This window comes from Oryctolagus cuniculus, chromosome 3 (assembly GCF_051225735.1).
Source record: "Oryctolagus cuniculus isolate XC-2025 breed Fujian yellow rabbit chromosome 3, ASM5122573v1, whole genome shotgun sequence".
NCBI lineage: Eukaryota > Metazoa > Chordata > Mammalia > Lagomorpha > Leporidae > Oryctolagus > Oryctolagus cuniculus.
In genome coordinates, this window is record NC_142869.1 from 135,467,600 (window position 1) to 135,495,547 (window position 27,948).

The 27,948-nt window shown below is 46.7% G+C and overlaps 1 protein-coding gene across 20 annotated transcripts in view; it reads left to right on the top strand.

Moving 5' to 3' along the window:
- The window catches only part of NRCAM (neuronal cell adhesion molecule), a 325,016-nt gene that overhangs the window by 58,493 nt on the left and 238,575 nt on the right, over positions 1 to 27,948 (top strand). For 19 of the 20 annotated variants that reach the window (XM_070071141.2, XM_070071138.2, XM_008258359.5 and 16 more), the window contains exon 2: positions 13,036 to 13,192. The gene's annotated coding sequence lies outside the window, so the exon portion shown is untranslated. Of the gene's footprint in view, positions 1 to 13,035; positions 13,193 to 27,948 lie in introns of those variants that run through there. The other variant, XM_070071137.2, reaches the window with a different exon arrangement.

The following is a 27,948-nucleotide window of genomic DNA, read 5'->3' on the forward strand; positions in this document are numbered from 1 at the left end:
AGATCTCTCGGTGACAACAGAGATCTCTCTGCCTCTCCTTCTCTCTCTGTGTAACTCTGACTTTCAAATAAATAAATAAATCTTAAAAAAAAAAAAAGGAAACAGAGCAAAGTTTAGGACAGGGCTGTGCAGTGCGGGCATCTGTTTTTCTATCTGTACTTTAAATGATGTTTGTTCACTTGAAAACTGAAAATGGGCATGGTCGCAGCCGTTGTACAACCAAGCAACCCGGGGATATGGCTTTGAGAGTTGCCTGAGACAGAAACCTACCAATGGAGCAGGTTCCTTCAGCTCTGCCTCTGTTTTTCAGTGGCTCAGGGTTCTGCTCTGTGTCATGATTTTCAGTTAGATTCAAGGCAGTGGCAGAAATAAGCCTAAGGTGGAACACGTCCCTGGCTCTGTTTGTTGGGAAACGAGTCATCTGAATACAGCCTTTTAAAAGAAAGCTATAAGGACTGGCTTTGGGTTAAGTCGCTGCTTGCAACTCATGCGGGTGCTGGTTTGAACCCCGGCTGCTCTGCTTCCAGTCCAGCTCCCTGTTTATGCACCTGGAGAAGCAGCAGAAGATGGCCCAAGTACCGGGTCCCCTGCCACCCACATGGGAGACCTGGATGGAGTTCCAGGCTCCTCCTGGATTTTGTCTGGCCCAGCTCTGACCATTGCAACCACTTGGGGAGTGAACCAGAGCATGAAAGATTCTGTTTCTCTGTCTCTCCCTCCCTCTTTGTAATTGCCTTTCAGATTAATAAATAAATCTTTTTCTTTAGAAGAAGGATATAACATGCAAAATACCATTATTGTTTAAGGTTTAGAAGTAAGAACTAGAGATGATGATGTGGATTGTGTTTGAATTTAAGTTCCCTCCAAAAGCCTATGCATTTTGTGTTATCTGGCAAGTTAAGGTAAGCACAGCCTTATGTTCACAGCTCCTATGGGGTGTGAAGGACTTTTGTTCTGTTTTGCCTGGGGAAATTTTCTTAAGGTCAAATTTCCTTTTTTTAAGGTTTATTTATTTATTTGAAAAGGCAAAGTTACAGAGAGGCTGAGAGAGAGAGAGAGAGGTCTTCGATCTGCTTGTTCCCTCCCCAGATGGCTGCAACGGCCAGACCTGCACCCATCTGAATCCAGGAGCCAGGAGCCTCCTCCAGGTCTCCCACCTGGGTGCAGGGGTCCAAGGACTTTTCCAGGCCATAGCAGGGAGCTGGATTGGAAGTGGAGCAGCTGGGACTCAAACCAGCATCCCTATGGGATACCGGCACTGCAGGCAGCAGCTCTACCTGTTACACCACAGTGTTGGCCCCAAGGTTGAATTTCTCACCACTGAAATCAGGGGCTGTCCCAGGTCACTCTCAAGTGTTGTTCAGACCATGGGAACCACGTGAGTATATGGTAGGGGGCAGGCAATGCTGTTGTGCCCCTTTGCTGAAAAACTGGGTTTCTAAGCTGGGCATTGGAATGAAGGTGGGGTAACTTGTCCTTAAGTCCTGTGTCTGGGGACTGGGTGACCTGAGAACTGGCCCAGGAGTGGATCTAAAGAGGCGCTGCACGAGGCCAGGTACTGTGTGGGGACTGTGGGGTTGGGGAGGGGAGTGTTAGGAGAAGCCCAGGTTTGCTTTTTCTTCTCTTAAATTTGTATTCATTTGAAAGGGAGAGAAAGAGAAAGTGCTCCCCTAGGGCCCCCAGTGGCTGGTACTGCACCAGGCCAAATCCAGGAGGCAGGAACTCCATCCAGGTCTCTCCATGTGGGTGGCAGGAATCCAAGTACTGGAGCCATTGCCGATACCTCCCTGGGTCCATGTTAGCAGGAAGCTGGAGTCGGGAGCAGGAGCCGAGTATCCAGCCCAGGGAAGTCTTAGCTGGAGTCCAGTTTGCAGTATTGAGTGTGTGGTGCTGTGTTTGGAAGAGAGAGCTGTGCCCTGATTGGTTATTGTGAGAGAGTTGCCAGCTATCCTTAGTGTTTTCCTAATCAGAGGAATAAAAGATCTCACCCATTTCCGTTCAGAGAGGCAGTTCAGTGTTGCTTTGTTTCGCTGGAGCTACATCAGTGGTCAGCAGTCCAGAGACCTGACCTTGCATTTCTCCTTCTCTGCATGCAGAGACACTGACCTCTGCTTCCTGCCCGGCCTCCACCCTCTGACTGAAGGGGCCTCGTCCCTCTGGAGCACCTGCGGCTCCTGGCTACCCTGTCATTGGAGGCAGGTGTTCAGTGGTGTCTTCCAGGAGTAGCTCTCTGCACGTGTCTGCTCTCACATGAAATCCATTCCTCGGATTTCATTCTGCACAGTGTTCTGGAGGTGAGGGGGTGGCCATGCTCGTAGCAGCCACACACACCCTGGTGGCAGGAGCTCAAGGAGAGCGTTTCTTTCTGAATGAGGTCGGCCCCATTTCTTTATCTTCTGATCCCTTTCAGAGAGTCTCAGCTTGGAGAGGAATGAAACCCTAGGCTCCCTGGCCGCCTTCCAGCTGGGTGCAGTTCCCAACTGCACTGAAAGCCAATGCTAATTATGTTCCAGGTTTCTTATTAATAAGCAGGGTAAAGGCATATGTGAGCTAACGTTGACTATTCGCTTTCTCTAAGAGGGCTCGGCTGTTCTATTATGGATGGGAGGTGTCCACGAAGACACTGGCAGAGAGCCTCACCTGTCAGGAGTGGATGATGGTGCCCTCTGGCTAGAAGCTTCCAGTTTCGTGGGACAGCTTTTCCCACATTCTGCTAATAGCCTGTGCCCAGCTCAGTAGCTTGGCAAATAGAGCAAAACCTCCTGGATTGGAACGGCTGCTCGTAGAGAATCTGTGATCACACGGTGGAGCCAAGCCAAGTTCGTTTTTATATTTTCCGTGGTTCGTTTTTTCCTGCATAAATCAATACTTCAACTACTTGGCGAATTTAATCTATTTAAGAGAATGTTACAATCTTAAAAAATGTTGACTCCGCATACTCCACGTGCTGTGTGTGCTGCCTAACACAGTGTCCAGTGCTCCGTGGGCCCTGAGAGTTTGGTTAGTGAATTTTTACCCATCATTGGAGCAAGACACTAAATTTCTTTGCTTTAAAAATATTCCTTTACTGATTGCATGTCAGTTGCATCAGTTTGGCAATTTAAATTAGTTAAGGTTCATTGTATTTTAGATCAGTCATTCCTGGTTTCACATTAAAACCACCAGGGGAGCTCCACCCTAGGCCAGTGATATCAGAGCCTCCATTATGGGTTTTGGGCAACTGGGATCTTAATTTCTTTTTTTTTTTAAAGATTTATTTATTTATTTATTTGAACGTCAGAGTTACAGAGAGAGAGGAGAGGCAGAGAGAGGTAGAGACAGAGACAGAGAGAGAGAGAGAGAGAGAGAGACAGGTCTTCCATCCGACAGTTCACTCCCCCTGGCAGCAATGGCTGGAGCTGTGCCGATCCGAAGCCAGAAACCAGGATCTTCCTCCAGGTCTCCCACGCGGGTGCAGGGGCCCAAGGACTTGGACCATCCTCTGCTGCTTTCTTAGGCCATAGCAGAGAGCTGGATCAGAAGTGGAGCAGCCAGGTCTCGAACTGGCACCCTTATGGGATACCGGCTCTTCAGGCCAGGGTGTTAACCTGCTGCTTGATGGCTCATTACAGATGGACAGCCAATGGTGAAGGTAGAGCTCCAATGGGGAAAGGTGAGAGCTGACCAGGGCTTTGAGCCAAGCAGGCACTTAGCCTAATACCCTCTTAAATCAACTGGTCACAAATCCAAATGAGAGAGATAGAACTTTCCAATTGATTAGCCATTTCCTGGTCCGTGCTAGTAAAACAGCACATCTTGATTGAGATGATATAGGGGCAGGCCTTGGTTCCAGCAGTTATAACATTGGCTCCCATAATGGAGTGCCTGGGTTCAGTTCCTGCCTCTGGGTCTTGGACTTCAGTTTCGTGCCAAGGCAGACCCTTGGAGAGACACTGGTGATGGATCCAATAAGTGGATCCTTGCCACCCATGTGGGAGACCTCAGTTGAAGGGAAGCTGGAACTGGAACAGTGTGGTGACTTAGACCCAAGCCCCTGTCTTTAGCCCAGACTGATGCCAGCCACTGTAGGCATTTGGTGAACCAGTGGATGGGAAAGATGTCTCAGCCTGCCTGTCTATCTCTGTTCCTCAAATAAATAAAATTGAAAAGAAAATTATATTTAAAAAGTCTGGTAATAGCATTAAAATCCGGTGTGAGGGCATTGGTTGAATTGATGTTTTGTTTATATGGTAGAATGTTACACAGTCTGATTTTATAAATATTTAATGTGTTGGAGAAACGTTCGTTGTACATTGTTAAGTGATGGAAGCAGGTTGCTAAATCAGTGTGTGTGGAATGATACCACTTCTGTTTTGAAAAAAGCATATGCAGACACACATCCACCCAGGCAAAATAAGATTGGAAAAAAGACACCAAAGCATTAACGATTACTATTTCTAGTGGCGCAAAAAAATTTAATAAAAAGTTTTCTGTACCTTTCATATTTTTAAAAATGAAAATACCTTAATCAGAAAGAATAAATGTGATTTGAAAAATCAGCTGCAAAAGTTCCCTCAAGAAAAACAAGACCCTGTCCCAAACAAGCCTGTCAAAATGATAGAATATAAAAATCATTAACATGCTAGCTTCGAACCAGTGTGCATTACCCAGTAACCATTCACTAAATGTTCCTTGAGTGATTTTAATGAAGGACTGGAGCTAAGCAAAATAAACAAACCCCGCTCAAGTTGGAACCAGTTCAATTGCTTTTCAGAGTCATCAAAGCAAATTTGTTTTGTTTATTCTATTAAACTCCAGTTTGAGGTTGCAAGGCATTTGTATTACTGTCGAAGTTTGTTGGCATTCCATTTCATTTTGACTGATTCCAACTGTTTTTCACTAAGAAGACTGTGCAGTATGCAAATAAGCAGGTTTCTGCATGGGGGCTGTTGTATTAGTTCTTGCTCATTTCAGAAATGCTTCAGTGCAGGGGTGTTCTCTCCCGCAGGAGAGAAGACGTGGAACGAGTCCACCTCTGTATCCCCTATCCTGTTGGAGCGGTTGACATGTTTATGATATGCACAGCGACACAGAAGGAACTCCCTAAATCCCTGTGTGTGGCCTGTTCCCAGCCCTCTGCTCCGGACCTTGCCTCTCTCCATGACTTTGGCAATTTGCATCTGCATTCTCTGCCCTTGTTGGATCTGTCTTCTCAGCCTACAAACATGCTCAAGTCTCCTGTGACCGAACGTCACTTGCTGTCTCGGCTACTCCCTAGAGCTACTGTTCTGTTTCTTCTCTTTCCTCCTTTGCCAAAGTCTCAAGGAGGTCATCAGTATGAACTGCCTGATCCTAGCTGGAAGTATCCCCTGCCCCTCCCCTTGTGCACTGCCCAAGTGGTTCTTTCATGGTGTCCGTGTGAATCACACCCTCCTTGCCTTCCCTGGGTGGCAGGATAGGTGTGTTCTGATCTTCGACACATTTCTCCCTCCAATTCTGAATTCTGAGAAACACAACAGTCTCTGTGGGGACTGATTTCTGAGACCTTAGGGCGTCCCTTACATCAGGGATATTGGAAAAGTTGTAGAAGCTCCTGAATTTTCCTGGAACACGTTTCCACTGAGTGTCCTGGGATTTTTGCATATACCGCACATCTGAACTTAACTGCTTTCCCGCTCACCCGGTGGCTTTCCTTCCCCTTTGCAATGCTTCTGTTTGTGTTGTTGAGATGGCTCCAGAGGAGTGGAAGGGGCCAGAGGCAAGTGCTTGCTGGACTGGTGAAGACCTCACGTCCACATCCCTTACAAAGAGCTTGGGTCTAAGTCCCAGCGCTGCTTCCAGTTCCAGCTTCCCGCTAGTGCACACCCTGGGAGGCAGCAGGAGATGGCTCAAGTACTTGGGTCCCTGTGGCCCACATGGGAGACACAGATTAACCTCCTGGCTTCTGGCTGTGGCCTCGCCTGGCCCTGCCTGTTGTGGTCATTTGGGGAGTGAACTGGTTGATAGGACATCTCTGACTGTGTCCGCCTCTCTGCCTTTCAAATAAAAGTAAATAAATAAGTTTTTATAAAGGAGAAACATCAGGAGGCCATGTCACAGCCCAGGGTCCCATGGTTCCAGGTTTCAGTGTTGTCTGTGACCTGGACCAGCCCTCCGACTTCACGGTGTGTTGTGAGATTTTGTGCTGTGACAAGCCGGGATAGGAAATTGTTGCAACAGTGCCTGCATTTTGCGTTCCTGTGAGGATGCACAGTAATATGATGTGGGGAGCCCTCAGCTGTGAGTCTGGAGTATGAAACGCAATTGCTGAAGGCTGGACAGTTCTTCCTTTCTTCCCGCCCCCCGCCCCTTCTGTACCTGAAAGCTTGCGCAGAATAGGGAAACTGGAGAGTTTGTGTCATTCAAACTGATAGCCCAGCAAAGTGCAGAGCCACTACACCTTAGGAGGCTCCTGCGCATTCACTGTGAAGCTGCAAAGCCCAAATATAGGACCGCACATGACAAGGATTTATTCTCTCTGCTTTGCTTGACCAGCGTGATCTGACTTGGAAGCATCAGAAAATATACATGGCGCTCATTAGCACAGCGTATGGTGTTCACGTGCTGTAAGCTCTCTCCATGCCACAAGTCACTGAACACATCCACAGCCGTAGCCCCGGGCCAGGGCAGGCAACCACATTTCCTTCTTTTCTGGGAATCGCCAGCTTTCCCTCATCTCTGATGCCAATATCTTCTCACAGGATTTACAAGAGAAGAAAAGTCTCACTGTTCTGGAAAAGCCAGAAAACGTTCCAGAACTCGCCTAGCGTTCTTCCTAGCAACAGATCCTGCAGCTTCCTCCGCATTGCTTCTGGGTGGCATGGCTCTCGGGGTGTTTGTCACTTTCTGCCACCTGGGAGCCACGAAACGTCGGGCCAGGAGGCCACTTTCTGTGGCTCAGTTTTGTTGGCTATTCAATGGGGATGATAAAACTGCCTAGTTCAGAAATGGGTCACAAGAATCAGGTATCTGCCAGCCAGCTGCACCCAGAACGGAGTGAGCACTCGTTTTGCTGCTGTGTCTTCATTTTGCTTGCATGGGTAATGGGTGGCCCTGGGTGTGCACTGAGAGTCACAAGCCCACTTCCCAGCTTTGTGGAGTCATTTAGAAGTTACCCTTCCTGAAACTTACCTTTTGTTTTAATCCGTAACAGTGCCACAGCAACACTCCCTTTGCAGTCTTCACTGAGATTAACCCGGGGCAAAATAGAGTTGAAAAGGCCCTTGAGCACAGGAGGCTGTGGCTCTCATCCCTGCCCCGGGCAGAAGCTGGTGCATCTCAGCCATCTTGGTCTTTCTTTTTTTCTTTTCTTTTTTTTTTTTTTTTTAAGATTTATTTTATTTGAAAGACAGAGTTATAGAGAGGCAGAGGGAGAGAGAGAGAGGTCTTCCATCCGCTGGTTCACTCCCCAGATGGCCACAACGGCTGGAGTTGTGCCGATCCGAAGCCAGGAGCCAGGAGCTTCTTCCAGGTCTCCCATGTGGGTGCAGGGGCCCAAGGACTGGGCCATCCTCCACTGCTTTCCCAGGCCATAGCAGAGAGCTGGGTTGGAAGTGGAGCCACTGGGACTCCAACCGGTGCCCATATGGGATGCCAGCACTGCAGGTGGCGGCTTTACCCACTACGCCACAGCACCAGCCCCAGCCATCTTGGTGTTTCTTGTGCCTCCCAGGCAGTGCCTTACTCCTGGTACTGTGGTTGTTGAATGAACAGTTCAGCCATTCGGTGTAGCTGAGAAAAATCAGGCAAAGCCAAGAAGGCTCTGCATGCTCACCAGGAAGCCGTGAAATCCATACACAAACTCCTGTGCTTGCTGTCTAGAGTGGCTCATCGAGCCCTGCCTGAAGCTTACCCTAGAGCCAGCCCTGGGAAGAGCAGTGAGGATCCTGGGTTGGGTTGCTCCAGGCAGGCATGCCAACTGCCTGAGAAGGAACAGCTGGGCACCTTGAGAGTATGGTGGAGAGAGGAGCCAAGAACAGCAGACAGGGAAACTCAAAAAGCCTTTCAGTGTGGGGCTCTCTACTCTAAGGAGAAATCTCACAAAGCTTACTGAAAACTGAATTAGACAAAAAAGTTTTGCTTTGGCACGGGTATACCAGATGACTGAAAACAAGAGCTTCTGCTCATTTCCTTGATTGCCTTGGGGAAGGCGAAACCAAACATAGCTCTATTTTTGCAATATGTTTTTCAAGCATAACTTCTTGCTCTACTGCACAGGTAATTAACTACAGAGTTCATGTTCCAATTATCTCAACTATGGCCTCATTTTCTCTACTGATGCCAAAACCTAATTTTTTCTCTTTTGCTGAGTGCGTGGGGGGAAAGGGTTGTGATTTCCAACCAGTAAAAATTAGAACCTTTTTGTCCAGCAAACCAATTGCTTGGTTGAATCAGTTTATGTAGCATTTTATACCTTCAGGAAAATGTGCAGTCAATTTGGAGAAATGGTAATTATTGCTTTTAAGGAATGACCTGGCCGTTAAGATAAATGTATTTTTATTTATGAACAGTTTTGGTTTTCACCATTTAACGCCACTGTAGCCTGAATGCCATTCTAGATGGTATGCTTGTGGAGTATGGAGACGATGTGAAGGAGAAAGGCCTAGCAAGAGTTTTGGTAAGGGCAGAATTAAAAAGTCAAGAGCTTTGGCAGGTTAGAGTCATGGGGCCAATCTAAGAAGGTGAAATACTGATGGCATGAAAATAAAGCCTTCCCATGGCCGGCGCCGTGGCTCAAAAGGCTAATCCTCCGCCTTGCGGCGCCGGCACAACGGGTTCTAGTCCCAGTCGGGGCGCCGGGTTCTGTCCCGGTTGCTCCTTTTCCTGTCCAACTCTCTGCTGTGGCCTGGGAGTGCAGTGGAGGATAGCCCAAGTCCTTGGGCCCTGCACCCGCATGGGAGACCAGAAGCACCTGGCTCCTGGTTTTGGATCAGCGCGGTGCGCTGGCCGCAGAGGCCATTGGGGGGTGAATCAATGGAAAAGGAAGACCTTTTTCTCTGTCTCTCTCTCTCACTGTCCGTTCTGCCTGTTAAAAAAAAAAAAAAAAAAAAAAAGCCTTCCCTTTGTTCTAACAAGATGGACTATAAAAAGGCATGGGCGCTATTGTCAGAATGATACGCAGCTACAAGAAGGGCCGGGGAATGAGATGCTGTCGTCCTAGGCTCTGTCACTGAGAACAGAGGCCACTCGGCACTCGAGGGAGGAAGGGCTCACCTGGACCCCCTGCTCAAGTCGAAGGATTAGGAAGTTGGCAGCAACCGAGGGAGCCCCAGCCTATCTGTTTTCTCTCAGGGTCTCTCTTCTGGCCTTTCCACTTATCTCTGCATATTCCATAGATTCTCCTCCCACTCCCGACGTCTCAGCCAAATCCCAGAGAGAGCTGGTCTGATGAACTCGGCTTCTTACCATCTCCTTTCTAGGGCAGAGACCGTCTCATGCAGCCACACCCTGGGTCCCCTCACCCCCAGCCTCTGAGGGGCTCACGCTGATCTTGCTGCTCTCTGGTTTCCTGGATGACAGGCTGTGGTTGGGGACATTGACAGCAGGATGGGCATCCTGGTGTGGCTCCAAGGGCCAGGACTGGAATCAAGGGTGAAAGCCACAGGATAAAGGTTCTCTTGCAGAATTCCCTAAAAAATTGCACTGGGCCACAGTCAATGGCTGGATTCAGTGATTTTCCAGGCTCCTTCCACCTGCCAAAATTATGTTTTTATTTTTCTTATCATTATTTTATGTCTTCCCAGAGTCTCATGAGAGCCATCTTTCCATAAATGAACCAAGAAGATAATTCTTTTTAGAAATTTTTAAAAAGATTATTTATTTATTTGAAAAGCAGAGTTACAGAGGGAGATCTCCTATCCGCTGGTTCACTCTCTAAATGGCTTCAACAATGGAGGCTAAGCCAGGCCGAAGCCTGGAGCCAGCAGCTTCTTCCAGGTCTCCCATGTGGATACAGAGACCCAAGCACTTGGGCCATCTTTTGCTGCCTTCCCAGGCCATTAGCAGGGACCTGTATGGCAAGTGGAGGAGTCAGGACTTGAACTAGAGCCCATATGGGGTGCTGGTGATGCAGGCTGTGACTTTAACCCACTGTGCCACAACACCAACCCCATGAAAATAATTCTGACACAGTATAATCAGAATATGCCTGATGTGTCAGAAATAGCAATGCTTTTGCCTTAGCCCCTTAAGTATATTTCATATGTGAAATATTTTGTAAATTAGGTTTTATTATAGTCCATAACTATGCTATCCAAAAGAAAGGAAAGAAGACAATGTAAATAAGACAGAACAACTAACTGTAATGTGGGTGTATTTCCAAGATGATTGATGATGATTATATTTGGAAATTTGTTTCCAAATAAATTGTAATGTTCCAGAAATTTCAGTTGGGCCTTTAAGCTCAGTCATCATGATAGACTGAGTCACTTAGGGCAGATTTCAGTTATGACTCTTCAGATAGTCATCAAGGCTGAGGTTCTCCACAATAGTGTAATGAAATCTTACATTCAGGGGTGGGCGTTCAGCACAGCAGTTGAACCTCTGTTTGGGATGCCCGGGTCCTGTATTGGAGTGATTGGGTTCAACTCCTGATTCTGATCCTGGTTCTGGCTTCTTCTTCTTCTTTTTTTTTTTTTTTTTTTTTTTTTTTTGACAGAGTGGACAGTGAGAGAGAGAGAGAGAGAGAGAGAGAGAGAAAGGTCTTCCTTTTGCCGGTGGTTCACCCTCCAATGGCCGCCGGGGCAGGCGCGCTGCGGCCGGCACACTGCGCTGATCCGATGGCAGGAGCCAGGTACTTCTGGTCTCCCATGGGGTGCAGGGCCCAAGTACTCGGGCCATCCTCCACTGCACTCCCTGGCCACAGCAGAGAGCTGGCCTGGAAGAGGGGCAACCGGGACAGAATCCGGCACCCCGACCGGGACTAGAACCCGGTGTGCCGGCGCTGCTAGGCGGAGGATTAGCCCAGTGAGCCGCGGCACCGGCCGGTTCTGGCTTCTTGTGTACTGTACCTTCAGATGTAGCAAGGCATGGCTTAAGTACTTCCTTGCCACTCACATGGGAGACCTGGATTGAGTCCCAGCTCCTGGTTTCGTCCTAGCCCAGCCGCAGAGGTTGAGGGCGGTTGAGGAATGAGCCAGCGAATGGGAGCTCTGTATCTCTCTATCCTTATCTCTTTGTCAGTCTCTATCTTCTGTCTATATCTGTTGTCTGCGTTTCAAATAAAAATCATTAAAAAAAAAAGCACTTAAGCATTTGAACGCTACTAATTTGTAATGGGAGAATACAAAATATTATTCCATAAATTACTAATGCTCTCTCGAAAACGGAAGTTATTCAACTCTGAGAACATGGGACAGCACCAAGGGGAGTCTAGGATGCTTCTGTTTCTACCTTCCGTGGTGAGAATGCATCGAGAAGAAAAGGCAGGTGGGTGGCAGGGCCGGGCAGGGGTCCCTGTAGAGAGACTAGCTGTGTGAGGATTCCGGGTCCAGCACCTGCAGGACAAGACTAACCTTCTGGGACCCCCGTTCCCTCATCTGTAAAATGCGGATGATAATAGTGCCCGGGACAGAGGGCTCTAGGGAGAATTCAAGTGCTTCCTGGCACAGTGTTTAGTTCCTACACCTTGCTCAATAATGTAGCACCCAGGAATCTTACTCTCTGTATTGTACCTTCAGCAACAGGGACTCCAAGGCATGCCATCCTCTGCCTAGAGAGCCAAGGGCATCTTCAGTCCCTCTCAACAGTGGGGCTCCGTGTCTTGGGACCCTCCCCAGCCTGGCTTATAACAGTTGCATCCTGCATCAGCGCAAGATCTGGATTTACCCTCCCCTAGAGGCCTGGTGTCCTCCTGATGTAGCTGCTTTGCTCGGGCCCCCGTGTATGGCTCTCTCCCTCTTGGTTCCTGGTCGCCTCCCGAGAAATGGAAGATGTTGTTACAAGGTCTTAAATTTGGGGATACTATTAATTTAAATATGGGTCTATTTTAAAGACAAAGGCGCTACTGGGTGCCCTGAGTGTGACAAAAGAGAACCCCAGGGCCAGAGGAGGGAATCACATGCCTTCGTCCAGGTTCTGTCCTTTGGAGGGCTCATCCCACCCCTCGAGAGGCTGGTGTAACTGGTCAGGCATTTGCTTGGCCCAGATGGATATTGCTGAAGAGGTCGCACGGTGGTGCTGATGGGAGGCAGGATTGAGAAGCTCTTAGCAAGGTGAGACTGTCAGTGGAGGCCGAGCCGGAGCTCCTGGCGTCTGCCCTTCTCGCACCAGCCGGACTCCACGTTCTTTCTGGCTTCTCTCTCTGCTCGCACCCATTCTCAGAGCAGTGAGGTTGTAAATAAACATACGACTCAAGCACTTGGCTTGGTTGGCATCTGTTTAATTAAGGTTTCATTCTGCATAGTTCTACCTTAACCTTACGCAGCGTTTTGTGTTTTTCTTACAATGGTGTCCTCAGCAACCCCTTTATTCCCAGATGCCTTCTTTTCTCATCGCCTTCAAAGCCACCTCTAAAATGTAACTGCGTTACTGAGGTCCTCGCTGACATTGTCAGCTTCCATCAACTCCTTCGTCCTTCTTTGTTTGTTCTTTGCCGTCTGTATTAGATTCTCCCCAGTCACGGCCTGTGTGTTGATGTGACCGTAAGGTGTGCTGTATTCCCATGAAATATTAGAGAAAAAGAAGGTCAAGTCCTTTTCTTTTTCTTTTTGATTTGTGTGCACGGTTGTCTCCTGCTATTGAGAGGTAATTCAGACTTCTATCCTGCACTGAAATGTAATTGGGATTATGTTACCTTTTTTTTCATTACCTGTAGCCATTACATTGCTTAACGTTTCTTAGACACTGATGCCCTTAAGTACAAAAAATGCTTGGTTAAACTTAATCATGGTGTTGGGCATGTATTAAGTTCCTCTTGTTAATTTTAATAGGATATTCAAATTAAATCTCAGCTTAATAGAATTAGCTGGCCGAAGACAATTTACAATGTTCTGTGTATTTTTCTTTTTGCCTTTTCAGGAGCCTTTGCGGTATTCTTCCTCAGCACCTGTTAGCCCTGTTAGCTGGAGACTTCTGACCAAAGCTGCCCTCAGCACTTGGCATCACCCCAGGACAGGACAGTTTCTGAAGTCGCCGAAACGCTGGGGAGGGTCTCGGCCCAGTGCACCTTCTGAAGGTGAGAGTGAATTGCTTCTCTCTTTAGTAGCTGCGAAAGAAGTCGATTTTGGTTGAACAGGAATGTATTTGGAGTTGGAACTCTAATCAGTGCAGATCTATTGAGTACCCATGTACGTGAACCCACAAACACCCACACCCACCCACCCACACACACAGACACACATTCTTTAAAAATTAATAGTATTTCTCTTCTTAGAGAAATTTCTTATGTATTTAGGATCTCTGTCTGCCTCGATATCTGTTTTTCCCTGCCTTCCAGGACTGTTTAAGGGATCAAATGATATAATTTACAGGAAAGTACTTTGTAAACCATGAAGTCTTATTTGTACAGTTAAGAAAAACAATTTGCTGGCGCCGCGGCTCACTAAGCTAATCCTCCGCCTTGCGGCGCCTGCACACGGGGTTCTAGTCCCGGTCGGGGCGCCGGATTCTGTCCCGGTTGCCCCTCTTCCAGGCCAGCTCTCTGCTGTGGCCAGGGAGTGCAGTGGAGGATGGCCCGAGTACTTGGGCCCTGCACCCCATGGGAGACCAGGAGAAGTACCTGGTTCCTGCCATCGGATCAGTGCGATGCACCGGCCGCAGCACACCGGCTGTGGCGGCCATTGGAGGGTGAACCAACGGCAAAGGAAGACCTTTCTCTCTGTCTCTCTCTCTCACTGTCCACTCTGCCTGTCAAAAAAAAAATAATAATAATAAAGAAAAACAATTGCCACCGTACCCAAACATTTGTGATCCTCCAGGATACTCTTATACCCACTAACCTGTTTTTCCCAATAGTTTTGCTCATTTTCAGTTCAGTTCAGTAAACTTCGTTAAACTGTCAAGAGGCAAAGATCCTAAATCTTTGCCTTCAAGGAATATCTGTCAGACAGATACACACTGACTTCAGTTTGTGGAAAAATGGAATTAAAAGGTAAGTTTATTTTGGTGCAAAAAATGAATGAAAACCTAACATTTGCAAAAATGGTTACAATTGGAGATCATTATGCTGGTGAAATAAGCTAGACACAGAAAGATAAAAAACCACATGTTCTCTCTTATATTCAGAAGTTAATATATACATATAGTAAAAAAAAGTAGATCCGTGTTATTTGTTGTATAGATAATTTAAATATTGACACGTCTGAATTATATAATGTATAGTAATAATATATAGCCTTCTTCCTTCATTTTATAATTTATGTCACAAATCCCACAGAATATGATATTAATATATCCACTCCTGCTTTAAAAGTAGTATGTATGTGTATATGTAATATTTACAAATGAAACAAATATAGCAAAGTGTTAACAATTGTTGAAAAGTTTTTGAAATCCACACACAATTTTTCCTAATACACACTCTCCATGAGCTTTTTGGACGTACTTGTATGCATCAATGTGGCTGATTTCTGTATGGTAACAGTAAATGCAGAGTGCATAAAGGAGTGGAACAGGCATCATACTCAGCCTGGGTCTGCAGGACAGTGTGTGTAATAAAGGCAGGCTTCCTGGAGGACGTAGCTCCCAAAATGGCTCTTGACAGGTGAATGGCAGCGAGCCAACAGGGTTGGGTGGAAGAGGGCACTGCAGGAGGGAGTAGTGGGCTAGGGGGGAGAAACCCACGTATGGGAGTAACAGATTGTGTAGAATTGTTGAATCCTAAGGCGGTGTGTGTGTGTGTGTGTGTGTGTGTGGCTGAGGGGCAGGGGCGTTACGTTGGAGGTCATGGGTGTTTGAGGTGTTACCCTAGAGAATGCACAGAGGGTGAACTAGAGGTGAGGAGGTTGAAGGATGGGCCGATCGGTTGTGTCACGATCTAGGGAAGAGACAGGACAGCTGGAGCCTGGGTAGAAGCAGCGAGGAGCAGAGAACGAAGGAAGTCGAAACAGCTATGAAGAATATGCTGGATTTGGGGGATGACTGGGCATGGGGAGTGGGATGGTGTCAGGACTTGGGGCTCTTGGCTGCCGCTCTGGCTGACTGAGAGCGTGCTGAAGCCTTGAGGGGAATTTCAGCGGGAAGCAGGCTTGTTCTTGGGGAGGGAAGGACTTGGAAGCACACAGGGGACATTTAGGTAGCTGTGTCCACCAGGCAGCTGGAAGTGAGCTGTCAGATACAGGACTAGAAACACTGCCTCGGGAGGTCTACTCAAGGGTTTAAAATATTTTATTTAACCCAAACTTGATTTGGCAATTTAAGCCTCAATATTATTTATTCATATGCTTGAGATAACACACCATGTCCTCCGTTTCCACTTTATTTAGACATATCTGTACTTGATAGTCTTGTTTCCTTGGCATAAAAAATTAGGATCTATCCTGGAACAAAAGTGCTGATTTTGCAGTTTGATAAAAGGAAATATAAAACAATAGTTTCAAAAAAAAAAAAAAAAAAAAACATGTAGGGCCATGCTGTGGCAAAGCTGCCACCTGCGATGTTGGCATCCCATTTGCTGGTTTGAGTCCTGGCTGCTCCATTTCCAATCCAGCTCCCTGCTAATGTACCTGAGAAAGCAGCAGAAGATGGTGCAGGTCCTTGGGCCCCTGCACCCACATGGGAGACCCAGAAGAAGCTTCTGGCTCCTGGCTTCCAATTGGCCCAGCTCTGGCCATTGCAGCTGTTTGGGGAATGAACCCGTGGATTGAAGATCTCTCTCTGTAATTCTGCCATTCGAATAAATAAATAGATCTTTTAAAAAACATGCAGCCCGAGATTTAGGAGGATTACAAGCCAGTGCCATGCTTCATTGTAATTTGCAGAAGTTGCCAACATCGGTAAGGAAAGCTGCTTTGCTTTCCTACCGGGAGTTCTTTCGCAGTAGCTGGTGGTGGCGCCTGCGCAGCTCCTCACATTGGCTGCTCTGTGGTTGGCTGGGCCTTGCTTCTGGAAGTCTGAGCAGGGTCTTTCTTGCAGTCTTCACGGGGGTGGCAGCAGGGCCACGCCCCGTGGATCTTCCCAGCACCCACCCAGAACATGGAGAGGGGTCTGTAGGAACAGAGGCTGCACTGTTTGAGAGCGAGTCCACCAGACTTGGGCTGAGACTCATTCCTCAGAGCCTCCTTTGAGAGAATGTCATGGGCACAAATTTTAAAGTCAAATAATATTTAACAGTAGTACAGTTTGAATGAATTTTTATCTGGCTACTGTGGTCTTAATGAGCTTAATGACATTTTTCCTCAAGACCTGCTAGGAAATGGCAGAATCCTCCCATTTTACTCTTTGCAATCTGCTTCGCTAACCCTCTTTTCAGGCACTTTGAAGTTCAGCTCGTCCCTCCCTTTCATGATCATGCACACGGAAATTGTTTTGAACCAAAATTAAGTAACTTACTTAACCCTGACTTACCTACCCCTGATGTCTTGATCCTCACTCTGCCTTTTCATTTCAGCATGTTTTCTCACTCCAAGTTGTTAGGGAACTGTGCAGTTACTGTAAAATAGAAAATTGAACGAAGTCCATTAGTTTGCACTGATAACATTGGCTTTGGTTCAGCACTCTTTTTTTGACAGGCAGAGTTAGACAGTGAGAGAGAGAGAGACAGAGAGAAAGATCTTCCTTCCGTTGGTTCACTCCCCAAATGGCTGCTATGGCCGGTTCTGTGCCGATCTGAAGCCAGGAGCCAGGCACTTCCTCCTGGTCTCCCATGCAGGTGCAGGGCCCAAGCACCTGGGCCATCCTCCACTGCCCTCCCGGGCCACAGCAGAGAGCTGGACTGGAAGAGGAGCAACCAGGACTAGAACCCGGCGCCCATATGGGATGCTGGCGCCACAGGTGGAGGATTAACCAAGTGAGCCACGGCACCGGCCCCATTTCATCACTCTTGATTCCATGAGCACATTTGTCTTTCATACTTTAGGTTCTGACCAAGTCTTTCTTAATTTTTTAAATTATTTTATGTGGATTTTTAAAAATGATTTATTTATTTTGTTTGAAAGTCAGAGTTACACAGAGAGATAAGGAGAGGCAGAGAGAGGTCCACCATTAAAATGAAGGGTTGGAGTAGAATGGAAGCACTCAGGTTTAAATTCCAGCTGGGAGACACTCATGAAGGATTTTAAAACCAACAGTTTCAACACAGGAAGTTTCTGCTTTGGCCAATCTCACTGCAAACGTGCCGTCAGTTTTCTGTATGGAAAATGACTTTATGGAAATGCGGAGTTGGCGTAACAGAGAATGGCGGCCCATGCATGCAAGTTGTAGGTGGTCCTGAGGCCATGAATTGTTCTCTGGAATTCACAGAAGGGTCAGTCTTTGCTGGGAAACCAGTGGGCTGTCCATCGGCAGGGTGCCTGTCCAAACCATGATTCACTCGGCCCAGAAGCTGCCGGTAAGGAAAGGAGTTTCCACTCCTTCATGTGCAAGTCACGAGGACTGCTTCTCCCTGTTGCACTCTCTCTCTTTGCCTCTGTCTCTTTTTTCCCTGTGTTCTCCTTTAGCTCTCTCACTCAGATTCTCTGTGTGATAGACACACACGGACGTCTCCCGCACGGGAGACCCTTTGATGGTGTGTGTTTTCGGAACTGGCCCCGGGGAGGCGGGGAGGAGGGCTGGGAGAGACTTCGGCATGTGCTGAAATGTCTGCCTTCTTGCATTGCTTGGCTGCACTGGGCAGAAGATGAACAGGCCTGGAGCCTGGTGCAGACTGCGAACACAACGTGGTGTGATGACAGCCAAGAGCGAGGTCAGCTTGTCCCAGGGTCATTGGTCTGGTCTTGATGGTGGTGTCTTCTCCACTGTCTCGCCCCGTGGGTGAAGTACGGAACATAACAGCAGAGTGGGGTGGCTGCTTTCGGCTCAGATTCCAAGCGAGTACGACAAGTGCCATTTCGCAAACGAAACAACGCACAGATTGTGTGTTCATTTGGGGATTGCCACTGCGAAGTATTGAGAGTTTGAAATGTCGCTCAGGACTACCCTCCCTCTCCCTAGAAGGCAGCACAGGGAGCTGGGGGTGTGAGTGGGGGGCACTCCTGTTGGAAGGCAGAAGCTTTCTATGGCTGGGTTGCCAGGCTGACACTTCGGAGTGGGTAGTTTTCCAACAGCCTCAAATCATATTTAGCAGGAAAACGTGTTGCCCTATGCCCTTCTGTCGTGTGGGGTTTTGAAAAGGACGAGGAGAGGAAATGCTGAGCTACCAACTTTTGGTAGAAATGCAGTGCCGGCATCGAGGTCACAGACTTTGCCTCAGCGATTTGCGAGCCGTTCTGGTGGAGGACAATGACAGTGGACTCCTAATCAGATAGCGTCCTGCTGCATTGGGGTTTTCACTCTGCGCTGCCTTTTGTTGTTCCGGGACTTTACAAAAATTATTCTTGATTCAGGTTTACGACTAACTTTTGAACCACAGCTACTGCACTGATGTCTTGCTGCACTTGTTAAAATGAGAATGGTGACTGGCAAATTCATTGTTGTGTTAGTTAAGCAGAATAGCCAGAAGCCTAATAGGAATTAATGACTCTTCACATTTTCCCATAATATAATCTGGATTTGTTTCCCCCTGGGGATCTATTTCAGATTCATGACCAACCTACCCTTCATGCTACTTGATGACTGGATTTTTTTTTTCTTTTTAAGAGTTTCTACATACTAGATCAGGAGATAACAAATCCAATTTTTTTTTGATATTAAACTTTAAAAACACTGCATATTGTTTTCACTTAGAAAATGGAAAAGGTGGGGGACAGCTCTGTGGCTTAGCAGGGTAAGGATAAGGCTGCCACCTGCAGTGCTGGCATCCCATATGGGCACTGGTTCCAGTCCCAGCTGCTTCACTTCCAATCCAGCTCTCTGCTGTGGCCTGGGAAAGCAGTGGAAAATGGCCCAAGTCCTTGGGCCCCTGAACCCACGTGGGAGACCTGGAAGAAGCTCCTGGCTCCTGGCTTCGGATTGGCGCAGCTCTGGCCATTGCGGCCAGCTGGGGTGTGAACCAGTGGATGGAGGACCTCTCTCTCTCTCTTTCTCTCTCTCTGCCTCTCCTCTCTCTGTGTAACTCTGATTTTCAAGTAAATACATAAACCTTAAAAAAAAAAAAAGAAAATGGAAAAAGAGAATAGAAATCCATCTTTACAAACAGTAGTACCAGGTTTGTGCTGTTTGCTTTAAGGCAGGGTCCATCCTGAGCAATTACAACTTCGCATGTGGTTTACAAAGTACAATCTGTTAAGAATACAGAACTCACAGGGTTTACTCAGGCAGTGTAACACCTTTTATCTTCGCGGATGTGTAAATTATTACTGCTAGGACTGCTCGGAAAGGCAGTATCCACCAGGATGATAATACTATATTATGATAATAATATTTCGAATTGTTCTCTCTCTCTGCATGCTTCCTCTCCTTGCCCTCCGGGGTTTCATGTTTTATTTACTCAGCACGTTAGTGTGTGTGTCTCTCAAACAGGGTACGAGACAGAAAAAAGAAAAATACCACTGACAGGGGAGACAGAGCCTCATCCTACCTGACACGTAAATCAAAGCCGAACGTGAGGTTCTTTTCTCCCCTTCATCTTATTTCTTTGATTTATTTGACATTAAAGCTGCATGGCCTGTAACTTGCAAACATATCAACAGGGAGCAGAACCATATCCTCAGGGCTGGCGCTGTGGCATAGCGGGTAAAACAGCTGCCTGCAGTGCCGGTATCCCATATGGGCTCCAGTACGAGTCTTGGTTGCTCCATTTCTGATCCAGCTCTCGGCTATGGCCTGGGAAAGCAGCGAAAGACGGCCCAAGTCTTTGGGTCCCTGCACCCCCATGGGAGACCTGGAAGAAGCTCCTGGCTTCGGAATGCAAAGCTCTGACCGATCTGTTCCATTTGGGAGTGCAAAGACCCTTGTCCCCATTCAGGACAGCTTCTAGGACCAGAAGAGTTGGCTGAAGCTTTTGTAGTGACTGCACTGTAACTGGAGTTGGGAACCAGAGTCAGGGCTAGAATTCAGGTACTTCCCTCCGGAAGCCAGGATTCCCAAGGGATGTCTCAGCCACTACACCAAACACCTGCTTCCGGTTGTGTATCTGTATGGCATTCTGAACCCATCAGAATGATAGGTTCCGGCTCTGAAGTCAGACTCTAGATCTAGGACAATCTAGCCTGGGCCCTTGCTGCAATAAAGAATGATAACACCTGATGGTTAAGAGTTGTTGCCAGGATTTGATAGCAAAGTATTCAGTGCCTAGCACATAGGAAGCATTCAATACATTACAGCTATTGTACTCGCCAGCAGTTACCTATAAATTATCCTTAAGTAGTGTCCCAGTTCTGACTAGTCAGTTACAATAAGGAATATATTTTAATACAATATTTAGTAGAGTATAGAGGTGCATCATCTGCAAATTTGCATAGTGCTTCAACACTGGTAGTCTCCCTTAATAAAGTGTATGGGGAAATTGGGCAGGGTTCCCAATGGAGTGAAGTGATTAAAAAGATGAAAAGGGGGGCGGCATCATGGCTTACTTGGTTAATACTCTGCCTGCAGTGCCAGCATCCCATATGGGCGCCGGATTCTAGTCCCGGCTGCTCCTCTTCCAGTCCAGCTCTCTGCTGTGGCCCGGGAGGGCAGTGGAGGATGGCCCAGGTGCTTGGGCCCCTGCACCTGCATGGGAGACCAGGAGGAAGCGCCTGGCTCCTGGCTTCAGATCGGCACAGCGCTGGCTGTGGCAGCCTTTTGGGGAGTGAGCCAGTGGAAGGAAGACCTTTCTTGGCCGGTGCCATGGCTCACTAGGCTAATCCTCTGCCTGTGACACTGGCACCCCACGTTCTAGTCCTGGTCAGGGCACTGGATTCTGTTTCAGTTGCTCCCTTCCAGGCCAGCTCTCTGCTGTGGCCTGGGAGTGCAGTGGAGGATGGCCCAAGTGCTTGGGCCCTGCACCTGCATAGGAGACCAGGAGGAAGCACCTGGCTCCTGGCTTCAGATCGGCACAATGCGCCAGCCATAGCGGCCATTTGGGGGGTGAACCAACGGAAAGGAAGACCTTTCTCTAGGTTTCGCTCTCTCTCACTGTCTAACTCTGCTTGACAAAAAACAAAAACAAAAAAAAAAACAAACAAAAAAACCACTCTCTCTCTCTCTCTCTCTCTCTCTCTCTAACTCTACCTGTCAAATAAATAAAAATAGATGAAAAGGAAGTCCTATTGAGCATGAAAGCTAAACACCTTGGAACTGTTTAAGATAAGGAAATTGAGATAGATCTTGCCTTCCCACTTAAAGTCAGTTTAAGTCTTTTAAGAGGAGGAGTTGAACTTTTTCTGTCCATGTTCATGGGGTTTGGATCAAGAAGAAATGGATGTAAATTAAAGGAGGGACATCATTGGGTTTGCATCTGAGAAGCTCCTCTGCTCTTGACTAAATTAAAAGAGCTAATAGAATACACAATTCTAAAAATCTTAGAGAGAGAGAGAACATTTCATCTGTGTCACAGAAATGAAATTCTTTCTATAGAATTTAAGAACTCTGTGAGTCTGAGATTTCAGAGATGATGCTTCCTAGAAATTCAAACACATATGTCTTGTCTTACAAATGGTAGAAAATAAATACTATTATCCACAATCCTTTTCTCCGTAACTAAATTTATGGTATCGTTGTGTCCAAACACACCTTGTATGTGCTTTGCTGAAAATGTAAGAAATCTTTTTTCATTAAACAAGTGTCTTTATGTACATTTAAAATCTGCTAGATATTATCAGAGTTCTCCACCTTGCTGTATGCCATCTCTTTATATTCAATATTAAAACAATGAGTGGGCATGAATAAGAGAGGGAAGAGATGTACAATTTGGGACATGCTCAATCGGACTTGCCCCAAATGGTAGAGTTAGAAACATACCAGGGGATTCCAATTCAATCCCATCAAGGTGGCATGTACCAATGCCATCTCACTAGTCCCAGTGATCAATTTCTGTTCACAACTGATCATAATGATAGGTCTAAGAGTCAAAGGGATCACATAAACAAGACTAGTGTCTGGTAATACTAACTGATAGAATTAAAAAGGAGCGAACAATCCCACATGGGAAGCGGGATACACAGCAGACTCATAGAATGGCAGATGTCCTAAACAGCACTCTGGCCTCAGAATCAGCCCTTAAGGCATTCGGATCTGGCTGAAAAGCCCATAAGAGTATTTCAGGCATGGACAACCAAGACACTCTGGCAAAAAAAAAAAACAAAAAACAAAAAACAAAAAACAAAAAAACCACAAAACCTAAATGAAAGATCTCCGCGAGTGAGATCCCAGTGGAAAGAACAGGTCATCAAAGAAAGAGGTACCTTTCTCTGAAGGGAGGAGAGAACTTCCACTTTGACTATGACCTTGTCTAAATATGATCAGAGTTGGTGAACTCAAAAGGCTTCCTTCCATAGCCTTGGCAACTCATGACAAGAGCCTAGGGTGATTACTGATGCCATAAACAAGAGTGTCAATTTGTTAAGTCAACAACAGGAGTCACTGTGCACTTACTCCTCATGTAGGATCTCTGTCCTTAATGTGCTGTACATTGTGATTTAATGCCATAACTAGTACTCAAACAGTATTTTTCACTTTGTGTCTCTGTGTGGGTGCAAACTGTTAAAATCTTTACTTAATATATACTAAACTGATCTGTATATAAGGAGAATTGAAAATGAATCTTGATGTGAATGGAAGGGGAGAGGGATCGGGAGAGGGGAGGGTTGCAGGTGGGAGGGAAGTTATGGGGGGGGCATTGTAATCCATAAGCTGTACTTTGGAAATTTATATTCATTAAATACAAGTTAAAAAAAATTAAGATGCCCACATCACACCTTGGAGTATCTGAGTTCAGTATCAGAATCCAGCCCCTGACTCCAGCTTCCTGTTAATGCAGGCTCTGGGAGGCTCAAGTAGTTGGGTCCCTGAGATCCATGTGGGAGACCTAGATTGAGTTCCTACTCCTGATCTGCCCAGCTCAGCTTCAGCTGTTGCAGGGATTTGGAAGAGTGAATGAGCCAAGGGGAATGCATTCTCTCCCCCCGCCCTCCAAAAATATGTTAAAATATATTTAAAATATAAATAAATAAAAACCTGCCTTCCTAGGCATTTATTCATACCCAATATAAATACTGTCATATCTCAGATCTTGTGATGATGTTGCTAAAACACTAATAAGTACTAAATCACTGTGAAAGGCTTTAGAACAATAGCAGAAGTCTGAAACTTTAGAGGAGAAATTGGTTTTTAAAACCAATTAATTGCTTAAAGATAAGAAAAGAACGGATCTGAAACTAGGGTATCAGTCTAAATGCTCTTGTAAGAGCTCAGTGTCAGAAGATAAGAGGAAGCCACTTAGAAGATTTTAAATTACTACTAAGTGTATTGGATTTTGCATTTTTCTCCTTGGCATATCTTGTCAAATAGTAATAGGGAGAAAGGGAGAGGTAGAGAGGAGATGGGACAGGGAGAGGGAGAGGGAGAGGGAGAGGGGGAGGGGGAGGGGGAGAGTAGAAGGGAGAGGGAGATAAGGAGAGAGGTGGATGAAAGAGCATGAACTGGAAGCCTGACTCTGGTCCTGTTGCAGCCCCCGGTGATCTGTTCTTTCCCCTCTAAAGCATGTCTGTAAAGGTTTTCTGTATCCTGTGACAGATGCCTATCCTGTGACAGTGACCTCTGAAAGAAACTCAGTAGACTTGAGGATTCACCCTGCAGAAGTACAGCCTGGGAGCCCATCACACCTTTTCCTCTCTCCCTCTCCCCCTGTCTCCATCTCTCCTTGTGTCTCTATACCCCTCTCTCTGTGTAAGTAGACAGGGAGAATTTCTGTTTAAGACTTCACTGATTAAATGTGCCCACTGCTAGAAAAACAAGTTTTTAAGATATTTTTAAGATGTATTTATTTATTTGAAAGACAAGAGTTACAGACAGATCTGCCATCCTCTGGTTCACTCTCCAAATGGCTGGAACAGCTGGAGCTGTACCGATCCAAAGCCAGGAGCCAGGAGCCTCTTCCAGGTCTCTCATGCAGCTGCAGGGGCCCAAGCACTTGGGCCATCTTCTACTGCTATTCCAGGCACATTAGTAGGGAGCTGGATTGGAAGTGGAGCAGCTAGGCCTCAAACCAGCACCCATATGGGATGCCTGCACTGTAGGTGGAGGCCTAACCTTAGTGTTGGCCCCTAAAGATATTCTTACTGGGGCTGGCATTGTGATGCAGTGGGTTAAGCTGCTGGTTGGGACACTGGTATCTCATTTTGGAGTGCTGGTTTGAGTCCTGGCTGCTCCACTTCTGATCCAGCCCCCTGCTTGTGTGCCTGGGAAAGCAAGTGCTTGGGTCCCTGCACTCAATGTGGGAGTTCCTGGCTTCTGCTTCAGCCTGGCCTAGCCTTGACTGTTGTAGCCATTTGGGGGAGTGAACCAACAGCTGGAAGATTCTCTCTGTCTCTGTCTCCCTCTCTGCCTTTCAAATAAATAACTAAATCTCAAGAAAAATTGTAGTCCCATTGCTTCAATATTCTCCCCAGTGAATTCTGTTCAAATGCCTACTTTGATTCTTTCCATTAATCTCGTGCTGAAATTCTTCAGGTAGCTCTGCCTCTCACATGAGGAGTAATTTACAAAACCTTACCCTGGTTTTCTGGGACTCCCTCCTAATTACTAAGCTAGTGTCCAGTCCAGTGACGTGGGTCTCAGTGTTCTAACAGACACGGTCATGTTGATCTGGTCAGAAATGCGAGATCTCTGGGCCTGTCCTGGACCTGCTGAATCTGAACCTGTATTTTAACAAGAAGCCTCGGGATTCCTACGTATTTGGAAGAGTGCTGTGATCTAAGGGACGGTTTCAGCCTCAAAGGTACAAAACGTGAGAAGGGTATTCCATTTTTATTCCCATCACTGCTTTCCAGTCTGCTCTGTTTAATCTCTTTTCCTTTGAAGGAGTCTTTAGCAGATCAGATAGATTTTTTTTAGTTATCTGAAGATTTGTAAAAGATTAAACATGGTCTGGTCCATTTTTGAAACTTAACACTCCTATGGAAATCAAAGCTTCTCTGCCCCTCAAACCAGCTTGGCTGTTCAACAATTTTTCTTTTTCTTTTTTTCGCTTGTTCTTCAATCTAGACTTCAATTGCAAGCCTTCCAGGCCCTGATTTTCAGCGGTATAACAGAGTAACGTTCACTTTTCCGAATAAGAAATGCAGTTGTCCCATTTGTACTCCAGTGAAATTCTGAGCAAAACTCAAGCTTCTAGAGCCAACACAGAACAATGAGCAAATTCAGACCTTCTTAATATGTTCACCAAGTTACTGGCCCAAGGAGGATGTATGGTTGTCTCTGACATAAACCACAGCTGCTGCTGAACCATAAGACTGGGCTTCATTAGGGACAAAAAATTTTTTTAAAGCTCTTGCTCTTAATTTTTGCTTGACTTTCCCCATCTTCTTTGGCTCAGAAAGCTGAGAGCTACGACTATTCACCAGGAGCCAAATGACCTCCTCGGATGTTCCAGATGGAATTCTGTCCCTGGGTCGTGTTCATTGATTGCATTGCTGGGGGTTCTGTGTCACTGGTCCCTGCTCTGTGTTCTAGCAAGCTTCTGACTCCTTGGTTTCCTCACTGAGATGAGAATTTCATTTTAGCTTTCATGTTGCCTCCTCTGCATCATGTTTGTTTTCACTTTAATGTGACAAGAAGAGGCAGCTTTTGTCTTTATTTCTGGCTAGTGATCTTCATGAATATTCACTAGCAGGTCCCTTTCTAGCTACTCTTTGGTACTTCGTTATTTTTAAATGAAATCTGAAGTGAAAAACAACTCTCAATTCTCCTTTTAATATATCTCAGTGTTAATGTTTTTAAAGAATTTATTTATTTATTTGAAAGTCAGTTACAGAGAGAGAGGGAGAAAGAGAGACAGAGACAGAGATCTTCACTCCCCAAATGGCTGCAATAGCCAGAGCCAGGCCAGGGTGAAGCCAGGAGACAGGAGGTTCATCCGGGTCTTCCATGAAGGTGGCAGGGGCCCAAACACTTGGGCCATCCTCCGCTGCTTTTCCCAGGGCATTAGCAGGGAGCTGGGATTGGAAGTGGAGCAGTCAGGACTCGGACCGGCATCCATATGGGGTGTCCGTATTGCTGGCAGTGACTTGGTGAGCAATGCTGAAACACAGCCCTGAATTTTTAATCTTGATTTTGGAAGTCCTGAGCTGGCCATCAGTGACTTTTGAAGGCTGTTTTACTAGGCTCCCACCTTCTGAAAAGGGACAGCCTAAGTGTGTGTGTGTGTGTGTGTGTGTGTGTGTGTGGTGGCTTGCGGCTCAGCAGGTGAGCAGATGGGATGGGAATGCAAGGAACATTTCCAGGACATGTGCAGGGACACTGTGCTAGGTGCTACATCCACAGTCTCACTCAGACTTCTCAAGAGTACAGCGCCGTAAGTGGCACCTCACAATTGTGAACCAAAGCTTGGGGAGAGTGAGTTATGTGCTCCAATTCGTAAGCCAGGACATGAAGGTATGGGAGCAGGTGATGGGAAATATTATAAAATGGATGTTGTAGCGTGTCTTCAGATTGTTCCATGGAAATTAGCAGTGTGTGTGTGGAGGGGGGCAGCGCTGTGGCATAGCAAGTAAAGCTGCTGCCTAAGTTACCGGCATCCCTTTTGGGCGCCAGTTCGAGTCCCAGCTGGCCCACTTCCCATCCAGCTCCCTGCTGATGCACCTGGGAAAGCAGTGGGAGGTAGGCCAAGTGCCTGGACCCTTTCACCTACACGAGAGACCCAGAAGAAGCTCCTGGCTTCAGCCTGGCCCAGCTCCAACTGTTGCGACCATTTGCCGAGTGAACCAGTGGATGGAAGACCTTTCTCTCTGTCTCTCTCTTTCTCTTTGTAACTCTGCCTTTCAAATAAATAAATGAATCTAAAGAAAAAAAAAAGGAAAAGAAATTAGCAGTGGGCAGTTACCTTTATAGAGTCGATCGGTTTTCCTTCTGGTTTGTTCAAATAGTTGTATGGCCATTTGAGGGTGAACCAGCGGAAGGAAGACCTTTCTCTCTGTCTGTCTCTCTCTCACTGTCTAACTCTGCCTGTCAAAAAAAAAAATGCCAGCAAACCTGGACTGCTCAGAGCTCAGAGCTCAGTCTGCCTCTCCTGCCTTTGCTTAAACCTGAGGCTGCCTGCTGGGGGGACTGGCATGCCAGGACTGGCCCAGAATCTCTGTGGGCTTTCCTTTTAGTTCCTGTTTTCTAGACTTTACCAAACTCTATTATCTGCCTCTAAAGAGTCTCCCCACCCCCAGAAATGTGTCCCTTCCTTTTCGCCTGGAAGGCTAAGCAGATGCCGCTCTGAAGGAGCCCTGTGGTGTGCAGTTAGCAGTTGCCCTGCACCCCTTCACAGCCTGTCTGAGCTGCAGCCGCGCATTCACACTGAAGGACGGCTTTTCCAAGCTGGCCAGTCAGTCACACAGCTCATCTGTTTGCATTGTGAGTCTGGTCACTTGATAGTTGCTCTGAGCCTGTCCTTATTGGGCATGGTGGCTGGAGGCGGGGGAGCCCCAGGTACCTTGTGCAAGGGTGGGGCTTCCCCTAAGCCACATAAATCCATCAAGGTCATTGTGAAGGTTAGCCTCCTGGACTTGAAACACTGTTTGCCTTTGTATACAAGAGAAGGCCCCTTTTTGGAAAGCAGTAACAATCATGGTTGTCTTTTTGTCTTCCAGACAAGATGTAATTAGACTTCCTATGCAATTTGCAATGTGCTGTAGGCTATGCTACTAAAAGAAGAAAGCTAAGGGCAAGAAAAAAATTTTTTTAATGATTTATTTTATTTATTTGAAATAC